This window comes from Paroedura picta, chromosome 9 (assembly GCF_049243985.1).
Source record: "Paroedura picta isolate Pp20150507F chromosome 9, Ppicta_v3.0, whole genome shotgun sequence".
Classification (NCBI taxonomy): domain Eukaryota; kingdom Metazoa; phylum Chordata; class Lepidosauria; order Squamata; family Gekkonidae; genus Paroedura; species Paroedura picta.
In genome coordinates, this window is record NC_135377.1 from 33,468,515 (window position 1) to 33,478,366 (window position 9,852).

The 9,852-nt window shown below is 43.4% G+C and overlaps 1 long non-coding RNA gene across 2 annotated transcripts in view; it reads left to right on the forward strand.

Annotated features, from left to right (window-relative positions):
* Window positions 1-8,268, forward strand: part of LOC143844220 (uncharacterized) — a 162,601-nt gene extending 154,333 nt beyond the window's left edge. For both annotated transcript variants that reach the window (XR_013233870.1, XR_013233871.1), the window contains exon 3: window positions 7,131-8,268. This is a non-coding gene — a long non-coding RNA (uncharacterized LOC143844220). The remainder of the gene's footprint in view (window positions 1-7,130) is intronic.
* The last annotated feature ends 1,584 nt before the right edge of the window (window positions 8,269-9,852 follow it).

The following is a 9,852-nucleotide window of genomic DNA, read 5'->3' on the forward strand; positions in this document are numbered from 1 at the left end:
TGAAGGAGGTTAAAGATAATAGGTCTCAGAACATCCAGGGAGAGTTTGGGTCATGTTCAAAGTCCTAATTATATAAACTGCCCCCATCATTTGAGTAATCTGAAACAGTGCAAGTAGAATATACTGGACACATATGAATACGGAATTTACAATACAAGTGCAAGGTTTAGGGACTTTCTAGGTTAGATGTATCTTTGCTTGTTTTGATTCCCAAAGGCATAAATCTCTCTGTATGTAATTTTTATGCTGCCTTCTGGCCTATTCAAGATTCCCCAGGTAGCTCATAACATAACTGGCCACCCAATAAAATGTAATAATTTTCATTTTATACTGAAAGTACCATATAATCCTCTAGTTACAATTCTGTTCCCTGTACAAAGATAGGATTGCTATTAAATATCCAGTTGTAATATGGCACTGTGGAATTATGATGGCTCAGTGACATCATCCTAGTGTCATAACCTTGTAAATACTGTGCTGTACTATGCTGCATCAACAGTGAATATGCAAGAGAGAAGACATTGATATATTTGGGGCAGTCACATAGAGAATTGGAGGAGTGATAGAATAATTTAGATTCTATCCTTCCCCAGGACCAGGTTCCATCACCCCAGTTAGCCTAAGCTTTAGATAAGAAGAAGAGTTGGTTCTTATATGCTACTTTTCTCTACCTGCAGGAGGCTCAAAGCAGCTTATAATCGCCTTCCCTTTCCTCTCCCCACAACAGATACCCTGTGAGGTAGGTGAGGCTGAGAGAGCCCTGATATCACTGCTCGGTCAGAACAGTTCTATCAGCACCATGGCAAGCCCAGGGTCACCCAACTGGCTGCATGTGGGTGAGTGCAGAATCGAACCTGGCTCGCCAGATTAGAAATCCACACTCCTAACCACTACACCAAACAAAAACACAGAATTAACTAAATATCCAGCTCTTGAAATCAATTTGAAAGAAGAACAGTGGGTTTTATACTGCTTTCTCTACCATAAGGAATCTCAAAGCAGTTTACAATTGATTTCCCCTCTTCTCCCCACAATAGGCACTTTGTGAGGTAGGTGGGGATGAGAGTGTTCTGAGAGAACACAAATGTCACCCAGCTGGCTTCATGTGGAGGGAATCAAACTTAGTCCTCCAGATTACAATAGGATTGTCAGGTCCCTTGGAGCAGTCAACAGGAGTTGGGGGATACACGTACTGGGAGTGGAGAGGAATGTCGGAAATTAACGCAACATACCTACATGACCCAGAAGTTATATAGGCATGTAGGGGATGTTGGGGGTGATGCTGTGGAATTAGTTTCTACCGCAAAACCAGAGCATTGCCTCCCAAGGTGCCTATGTTACTTTCTGATCATGTAGGCCTGTGATGTTAATTTCTGGCATTCTAACCTTTTGAAGGGGGGGGGTATTCAACAATTGGCCAGTAGTGGTGGGGGCTGAAAGTTGGAGACCCCCACCACCGTAACACTGCCTCTTAAAAGAACTTCCCCACCCCTTCCTCTTTTCCCAGCTCACCAGCCACAAAGCTGCCAACTTACTCTGGCAGTAATCATGGCACAGCAATACCAGTGAGGATCAGTAATTTAAGGAAACACTTTCCGTCAGGTGGCTGCCATAAACTAACAGTGTCATCCTAACAAGATTTTATTTCAGCAGCACCTTTAAGACCAACAAAGATTTATTCAAAGTGTGAGCATTTGAGTGCATGCACAATTCCTCAGACAGCGCATGCACTCGAAAGCTCACGCCTTGAATAGATCTTTGTTGGTCTTAAAGGTGCTACTGGAATCGAATTCTGTTGTGCTACTTGAGACCGACATGGCTACCCACATGAAAATGTCATCCTAAGCAGAGTTACAGTTCCCCAGGAGAAAATGGCTGCTTTGGAGGGTGGACTCCCTCTCCTCCACAAATCCTGCTCTACCCAGACCTGGTATTTCCCAATCCAGAGCTGACAACCCTTCCCTCAGCCGAGACATTTTGACTGAGCTTAGATGAGGGGATGAAGGGAGCAGGATTTTCCACTTGCCCTTTGGCACTCCCTGTCCAAGGAAGCTGTCATCTTTACTTTCTGTGAATTTGTCAAGACTTTCTTTTTTCAGCAGACATTCAGTAGGCGAAACAATCACTATTTTTATCGTTGGCCTGTTATTCTATTTTCCACACAGTGCTATTTTACTGCTTGAATGGTTAATTCATTTATACTTTTGTTACCAGGCATCGTATGTCTGCACATATACATGCCCCTGTCACAGAATATGAATGAAAGAAAACCCCAAATAAATAAATAGCTGTAGTGCTAAAATGCATTTAATTTAGATTTTTGCACTTACAATTACTGTCAGTGTAATTTAGCAAGAATGGCAGACCAGGATTTAAGGGCAGCCAACAGTTATTACAATCTTGTGGGTTTCTGACCAAGTCATTCTTTCTCTGCCCCCCACCCCAACTTATGTTTCTTGCTTGTTGAAATGGGAATAATAGTGGCCTCTCTCACAAAGCTGTTACAAACACAGAAACAGTAAATATTGTAAGGCAGATTGCAAAGTAAAAGATCTATACAAATGACAGCCGGGTATCATCGATGGAGAGCCAAAGAAGGCAAAATAAAATTATAAAACTAGTTGGATTTTTGTTTTGTTTGGGATATGCTCATTGGACAAGAAACCCATTTTCTATTGACTTTCTACAATGAAGGAATCAAAGCCTTAATTCATAATTTATTAATTTATAATTAAAGTGGTTAAAGAATGAGAAGTGCTAACAGGCCCTTGGTGACTGATATGCCTGTAAAAGCTGAATTGCTGCCCCAGATAATTTATTATTTTTATTAATGCTCTCATTTCAGTTTTTAACTATAAAGGTCACTAGCCAAAGACATAATCTAGAAGTGGATATGGAAGAGTTTATTGTTTAACTTTTAACATTTACTTAGCTGATTAGTAGCTACAAATCTGATGCACAGCAGGCATAACTGCACTCAGGCAGAGCTTAATGGGTTAGTCACTCATGATCTTAATCAGATTAATCAGAGATTTTGAGCACAGTATATAATTCTTGCCAACAAGAGGGGATACTTGATAGCGACATGGTAGCCTAATTTGAAAGAGGGTGTTTAGGACAGACCACCTGATGTAGAAGAGGCCACAAAACATTCACAATTAATGATTGGTTGTAGCAGTCTTATCCATGCTGAAATAAACTTTTTTTTTCTTTTCATGGATTCTGCTGTTAGTATTTGTATAGAGAAGAGGCAAAATCAGCAACACATCCTGTGCATCAAAACTGCTATTGGCTTCATGTCTTGTATAAAACCCTATGTGAATATTATTTGCTGTTTTGGGGAGTGAGGAAGGGGGCGGATAGTAAGGAAATAAAAAATGGAATAACATAACATATAGCATTTATGCTTGTGGGGCCACAGCATTAAATATCTTTTAGCTCTGATGAAGTAGTGTGTGACTTGGGTTCAATGCAGCATTTCTGCACATGGAAAGATTTCTGAGGGTTGCCTCCCCTCTCCTGCTGTATCAGCAACATTTAGGGGGAGATATTTTGGGATGCAGCAAAAGAAAGTCATGCTGTGTGGGAAAAAATCCTACCCTCTACCTTTCCATTGAGTAAGGGTGTGCAACCCCCCCCCCCCCAATATTGGGCTGCCAAAGAAAGTGCCCCCATTCTCCATTGTTTACAATGAAGTGTGTGTGTGGGGGGGAGGCATTTAAACTTTAAACATCACTTTAAAATTTACATACCTTTTCCAATCCATGGCTTGAGTAAACTCTGAAGGTATTTAAAGAGTTTGCAGTCCCTTTAAACACTTTCTCCAAGTCACAAGTTCAGCTGGAAGATGTCTAAAGAGATTGCAACACCTTTAAACATCCAACTTTAGCTATCTGATAGCTCAGCCATTTTGAATAACCCCAAAAGTCAAAATCTATATCCAAATTAATACTAAATATATACTAATAATACTAAAAAAATGCCAATATTTTGGCTCATCTTAGGTGAATGTACGCCCCAACTCTGGGTGACAGTACATATATTCTTCTTAACTGTAATCTTTTAGAAAGTTTCCTCCAGCAGGTATGTTTTATGTTAGCATAAACTTCAGAAAAACCATAATTCCTCATGACAGCCTTAAATAATGAAAAATTAGGCCTATTTAAAAGTGAATGTCTAAAAAAGAGACATTTTCACATCACACCAGCATAAAGCCTGGATGACTGAAAAAGAACATACAATTTTTTAAAAGTAGTAGCTGGAAAGAGTGGCCCAGACTTACCCAGGGCTGCTGTTGACGTGTTGTGGGAGCGAGGGAGAAGACACACAGGTCAGTGGCCAGGGCGCAGGTGTGAGGCGTGGTGTGCGCCTGGCCACAGCAGAGGGGGTGGAGCATGTGGCATCCCTAAAAGCGGTCTGCATGCTCAGCTTGGCCTCTTCTGCTGAGAGATGCCATTGGGATCAACCCACCCTCCCACCCTTTGTACTGGCAGAAGTTGGCCTGTTTTTTCTCGTAGGCCACAAGCAGTTGCATGGTTTATTAATTTGCAATATTGTCACAGCTTTTGGGTTGGCCGGTTGGAAGGGCATGGAGCCGGTTTTGGGGGGAGTTCATCTTGCACGTCCGACTCCCCAACATTGGGGCCTCCATAAAGAGGTGGTGGCCTGCGAGACAATGCCTACCCAGTCGAGAGCGCAAGGGGGCTCGCAGGCTCGGGTGGCCCTGGAATGGGCCCAGAGGTGGTGTGCACCCCTTCTGGCATTCCATGGTCCAGTTCCCTGGGTAAGGAGCTACAGCAGCATAGTGAGACTCACGTTCCTGGCTGGGAACTGGTGCAGAATAAAAAGGGACATGCTGCAGTGGGGTTCAGGAATGCAGCCATATGGCTACTTAGGGGCTCCGTAACCCTGCTATGCCAACACTTATCATTGTTAAAAATTAATAAAAGCTGTGGCCTGTTTGTATGCCAACAAGATGGTGCGTGTCTTCTTGAACCAAACTGCCCCTCTTGCAAGTCAATGTATTTGCTTCTGTGGGATTAGGAAAGTGATGCTTTCAGAATTTCTTGTCCAGAACAAAGTGACTCCGCAGTCCTCATGTAGCTTTGCCATGGACCAACAGCACCTCAGTCTTCTCTGAACTGGCTTCAGTTCATTGTCCATCACTAGGGTTGCCAGTTTCTAGGTGGCACCATCCTGGAGATCTCCCAGTATTATAGTGGCTGATTTGGAGGGTGGACTGCAGATGACCCCTTCCCCTCCCCAAACACTGCACTCCCCAGGCTCCACCCCAAACATCGCCAGGTACTTCCCAACTCTGAGTTCGCATTACCCATTCCATTAACTTCTGTGCTTTCCATCCCCCTTCTGAGACAACACAGATCCTAGTGTAGCGGTTCACATATTCTTGTATAGGGACATAAGCTTTTGATATATTTTAATAAAACCACTGCCATCTCTCAACATTTCCCCCCCTAATCTTGGTATTTAAATTTCAGATTACATTGACATTATATATTTTTATTTCTTGGATTTGATTTTTTATGTAATTAGCATTCCCTGAATTTCATGGCCCTGTTTTTCATGCTACATAACGCCACAGTGTAGTGAGGATCTGCTCATTGCATCTGAAGAAGTGGGCTCCAGTCCATGAAAGCGTAGGCTGGAATGAGATTTTGTTAGCCTTTAAGGGGCCACAAGATTCCCATTCATTTTTGCTGCAGCAGCCTATTACATCTACCTGTTTGGATCTGATATTTAGGGATTTTTCATAGCATTAATAATAGCAACAGTAACATCTAAACTGTTTCTTCCACCTCTCTAGTCTGAATTCCAAACGATCCATGTTTTTCAAATGAGAGGGGGGGGGGGGAAATAATCACCATGTGTTTTAGGGAAGATGCTTGATATTGGAAGGAGGCCAGACTTCCACTCTGAAAGATGTTCCAGGCTTGGCAAAAAGAAAAGAAGATGAAAAAAAGAAAGGAAGGAAGGAATAAAGAGAAATCCTGTAACAGTAAAATGTGTATCAGCCATGGTGTTTTTTGCAGCATCTACTGTCAATCAGGTCCAACCACAAAGTTTATATCTAAGGACTACAGTTTATGAATAAAGGCACAGTTGTCCAGTGTTTTGTATGGTATGACAGCACAGCCGGTTTTGATAAGAAAAGAAGTCCAGCAGACATGTGGCTGCAGCGGAAGATTTCCGCATGCGCTATATCCCTTGCCCAAGCATAAAAGTGTCTTGTGTTACCTTAAATGTATTACATCCATACTTGCATTTCCACTGTGCAAATAAGTATTGGGATCAACAGATATTGTAGCATATCTAGCATTATAATTTATGCAAGCATAACTGCACTATGTTTAGATTTCCACTCACAGATTGCTTGTACTTCTTAAAAATGCTACTCTACAGTAATCCTATTAAGAATGGATCTGGCCCATAAGAAAATGCAAATATTGTGATTTTGATTCAGGGTGAAGAAGCTAGTCCTCGCACGGGCAGTTTAGAGGCCTGCATATATGGGTGGGGCCTTCTGTTGCCAGTTCTTTCAGGCCTCCTCCCAGGAGGCAACGAGGAAGGGAGGGTGCAACAGGCCTGTTCATTTCAGCCCCCCTAAGATATCTGCAAGGCCTGAGGAGGAGACAAAAGTTCTCTGAGTCAACACTCCTCGTTGAACCAGATGGGCAGATCCAGAACAAAAGCTTGCTCTTTTTTGCCTGGAATGACTGGTTCTTGGTTCACATGTACAGGAGCTGTCCTTTTCCAATATGCGATTTCAGTAAAGTATGCAAGGGTGGGGGGAGGGATTTTGTGTGGGGCAAACAGTCCCCACCTCCAATTGCTGCATTTAGAATAAAAGAAAACTGTTGAGAAGGAGCTTCTTGATCCATATAGAATGCAATAAGCTGAGCATGTAACCCTCCAGATAACCTTGTTTTATATTTAATCAGAAGCCCCTGCTAATGCTATCTATTTGCAAACAAACGTGCCTCTACCTTGTGCTGACAGTCGGGGAGGGGAGCGTAGTGGGGGGGGGAGGGGGGAAACAGCTTTGCGAGAGAACGCTTTGCCTGTCTCCTGCTTCGGCTGACGGAATTATTGTTTATTTTTTTAATTTTCAGAGGTAGGTTGATGACAGCTGAAGAAGACTGTATTTGCTGAACAGCGGCATGATGGTAGAGAGGAGCGGGGTTCCTGAGGGAGATCTAATGGTGCCTCTCCTTCCTGCACAGAGATAAAGACTTATAATAAGCGTGTATGTTCACCATCTGGCTCTGTGCATGTGGTCCTTATGGAGGCAGAAGCAGCACAATCTGTAAATGATCAGGAGCCATCGCACTCTCTCCAGAGAATCCACGATGCAATCAAGGTGACAGATGGCATGGCCACTGCTGTGGCCTCATGGAGAAGATCAAAATCACCTTCAATAAACTCTGACTGAAATGGGCATGAGCACCTCAAAAAAAAGTCTGTTTGTCAGTCAAACTGCGACAGCAAGCTGCAAGGGGAGGGGGGGGGAGGAAGAGGGAATGTAGCGGCCAGTTCTCTGTTTTCAATCGTTTCCGTCTGACTGAGCCTGAACTATGATCTTTCTCAAATTGTCCTTTCTGTTTAGCTGAAGCAGGCCAGCAAATTGCCAGATTCATCGCTTTATTGAAGGAAATTGAAAACATGATGTCCTCAATTCAGCGGACAAACAGCTGGCAGGTGTTGTGGACACCCAAATGCAGGAAACAGACCTGTCATCTTTAGGATAAGTTCAGCCAACTCGATCGAGTCTAAAGCGGAGATCGATAATACCATTCTAATTTATGCAGGAAGGGAAAAGCGTTTAGCCGGTGGTGTTTTTGTGTCTGGTAGCAAACACTGTACTATGGTCTGAATGCTGGATTAACCGATCAAGACAATTTTCATGTTCACTTTGATTGTTTATCTTTATACACCGCATGCATTTTAGTTCATAAGGTCAGATCTATGGCCTAATGTTGTGAGATTCTGACAACTCTGCAGCTACACTGACTTTACAATGGCACTCGGTATCTGGTGGAAGCTGGCCAGATCCTGACTAATCCTGCAAATTTGCCAGGGAGCCTAGGACTTGGCAACAACTGAAAACTATCCATTTGTATTTATATCCATAGATGTACCTTGCATTTAATACTCAGCTCCTCTCTAACAGTCATAAGAGGAGCCAATAAGCTTTCTCTCTCCTTCTGGACTGGCGTGTGTTAGCTAACGTTGCACGGTGAGGGAGCATAACAGCCACCAAAAAATAAAATTAAAAAAAATCCAACTAGCTTTTGTTTTCAAGAGCTGTGCTCTTTTATTTCAATGGGGCTTCAACATGAGAATTTCATTCTGGATTGTGTCCACCTCTGTGGGGCTAACAGATGTTGCAGACAGGAAAGTGAAATAGATTGTGAAAATAACATAGGAAGGGAGTATAAACAGACTCTCAGCCCTGCTGCTCCAGTCCAATTCAGGGCATCCTCAGCTGTTTTCAAGCATAGGGGGAAAACATATTTATTTTCAGTTGTGTCCTCCCTTTGGGGCTCAGAGTAGCTCACAGCCATTCACGGATCTCCAGTGTGACATATAGTTTGGCCCTTAGATACACATCCAATGCATTTCAAAATTTGTTTGTTTACATCTTAGTGAGGGACATTCCAAGGTGGCTTGCCATTGCCTGCTTATGGATAGTAGTGACTCTGAACTTCCTTGGTGATCTCCCATCTCCATGCTGGCCAGAGCCAGCCCTGCTTAGCTTCCTGAAGAAAGCAACAGCTTCAGAAAATGGGCTGGTTATGATCCTATTCCTGCTGAGCACCTTCCCCTCCTCAGACTCTGTCCTTCCCAGGCTCCACCTCAGGTCTCCTGGAATTTCTTAACCCAGAGTTCCCCAAAAGTCTCCATCTTTGGAAGACTGGAAAAGCCTTCTCCTGCTTGCTCCTGGCCATAGGATTTCCCAGAGCTCTCTCTCCCTTCCTCTCTCTTCCCACCATAGGGCTCTTAAGCAAGGATGAGACCCGCATGCCTTCCCACAGCTACTTTGGAATAAGTTCATGCCGTCTTCCGACATATACCTCATCATAAACAGGGCTTTTTTTGTGAATGCCCAGTAACATTACAACATACTTGTATTGTAAAAATGGAGGCTCACACTGTAAAAAGGAAAGTCTAGTGAGTTTCCATTTTGGTGAGTTTTGAATTCACAAGTGGAACTTATCAGTCCCCACTTCCAAATGGGCATCACATTAGATCCCTGAGAATCTCCAAAAATCTTCAAGCCAGCATTTTCTTCCACAAAATGTCTACAGGGACATGCCACAATGTTTTCTCTTATTTTGTTTTTGTAGCCAGTTCCTGTGCCTGCCTATATTTATTTGCCCTTACAGGGACAGCTCACCATGCCTGGTGGTGAAGAGGCAGGGAGGCCACCAAGGTTGGTGAACTCCCCCGTCTGGAGAACAGCCAGCCTGGGCCGTGGCCAGCATATGGTGTAAAGGTGCCTTGCCCATGGCTGCCCGATGAATGGATACATCAGAGTGATTTATGCAGAACCCAAAGGAGCCACTTGGGAAAAGAGTTTATCCTGGAGAGGAAGAAGGGGGCTGCCAAGGGAGGGGATTCATCTCCAGTCACTCATCCAAGGCTTTCTCTATCCTGAGCTGAGGCATTGTCAAAAATCTTCACCCGTGCACCATCTGCTTGGGGAAGTGGACTATAGGAGGAAGGAACTGTTATAACATTGTTTTATATTAATGTAAAAAAAAATGGCAGATTATTTCACACCGCCACTGGCCCTGCTGCCCCTTGACTGAAATCATCCATAGCTTTCTGGAG